Source organism: Schistocerca serialis, chromosome 1 (genome assembly GCF_023864345.2).
Source record: "Schistocerca serialis cubense isolate TAMUIC-IGC-003099 chromosome 1, iqSchSeri2.2, whole genome shotgun sequence".
In the NCBI taxonomy this organism is placed as follows: domain Eukaryota; kingdom Metazoa; phylum Arthropoda; class Insecta; order Orthoptera; family Acrididae; genus Schistocerca; species Schistocerca serialis.
This window is the reverse complement of record NC_064638.1, coordinates 442,843,732-442,845,394: the sequence shown is the minus strand read 5'-3', so window position 1 is coordinate 442,845,394 and position 1,663 is coordinate 442,843,732. Positions and strand designations below refer to the sequence as shown.

The following is a 1,663-nucleotide window of genomic DNA, read 5'->3' as shown; positions in this document are numbered from 1 at the left end:
TGTCGCGAGTGGTCGGCGGAAGGTGCACGTACCCGTCGACCTGGGACCGCACCGCAGCGACGCACGGATGCACGCCAAGACCGTAGGATCCTACGCAGTGCCGTAGGGGAGCGCACCGCCACTTCCCAGCAAATTAGGGACACTGTTGCTCCTGGGGTATCGGCGAGGACCATTCGCAACCGTCTCCACGAAGCTAGGCTACGGTCCCGCACACCGTTAGGCCGTCTTCCGCTCACGCCCCAGCATCGTGCAGCCCGCCTCCAGTGGTGTCGCGACAGGCGTGAATGGGGGGACGAATGGAGACGTGTCGTCTTCAGCGATGAGAGTCGCTTCTGCCTTGGTGCCAATGATGGTCGTATGCGTGTTTGGCGCCGTGCAGGTGAGCGCCACAATCAGGACTGCATACGACCGAGGCACACAGGGCCAATACCCGGCATCATGGTGTGGGGAGCGATCTCCTACACTGGCCGTACACCACTGGTGATCGTCGAGGGGACACTGAATAGTGCACGGTACATCCAAACCGTCATCGAACCCATCGTTCTACCATTCCTAGACCGGCAAGGGAACTTGCTGTTCCAACAGGACAATGCACGTCCGCATGTATCCCGTGCCACCCAACGTGCTCTAGAAGGTGTAAGTCAACTACCCTGGCCAGCAAGATCTCCGGATCTGTCCCCCATTGAGCATGTTTGGGACTGGATGAAGCGTCGTCTCACGCGGTCTGCACGTCCAGCACGAACGCTGGTCCAACTGAGGCGCCAGGTGGAAATGGCATGGCAAGCCGTTCCACAGGACTACGTCCAGTATCTCTACGATCGTCTCCATGGGAGAATAGCAGCCTGCATTGCTGCGAAAGGTGGATATACACTGTACTAGTGCCGACATTGTGCATGCTCTGTTGCCTGTGTCTATGTGCCTGTGGTTCTGTCAGTGTGATCATGTGATGTATCTGACCCCAGGAATGTGTCAATAAAGTTTCCCCTTCCTGGGACAATGAATTCACGGTGTTCTTATTTCAATCTCCAGGAGTGTATAATGTGCCATAGTTGAAGTAATGTAGCTCGATGGAACTTGGACTATACACATTAAGAACTGCTACAGTATATCACTACATCTTCAGGCCACAAGTGGCCCATCGGGACCATTCGACCGCCGTGTCATCCTCAGCTGAGAATGAGGATAAGAGGGGTGTGTGGTCAGCAGACCGTTCTCCCGGTCGTTATGGTGGTTTCCTGTGACCGGAGCCGCTACTATTCGGTCGAATAGCTCCTCAATTGGCATCACAAGGCTGAGTGTACCCTGAAAACTGGCAACAGCGCATGGCCGCCCGGATGGTCACCCATCCAAGTGCCGGCCACGCCCAACAGCGATTAACTTCGGTAATCTGACGGGAACCGGTGTATCCACTGCGGCAAGGCCTTTGCCCACAGTATAATACAGAACTTAAGTGAAAGTAGTACGCAATGAGATGAACGTGTGGGATAATGCTGCTTGGAGGCTTATTTGTTACTGCCTCTCACCATATGAGGGTATGCCCAGAGTTGTCGAGCATGGTCGTTTTAGCCACCGAATTTAGAAGACGCAATGATAAATAGGCGTACTGATCTCCGAACCTCTAAACATACTACACTCACTGATCAATGCTATTGCGGCACTATAT

The 1,663-nt window shown here is 54.2% G+C and overlaps 1 pseudogene; it reads right to left on the bottom strand.

Moving 5' to 3' along the window:
• Positions 1–1,310: 1,310 nt before the first annotated feature.
• Positions 1,311–1,428, bottom strand: LOC126427421 (5S ribosomal RNA; annotated as a pseudogene).
• Between the last annotated feature and the right edge of the window lie 235 nt (positions 1,429–1,663).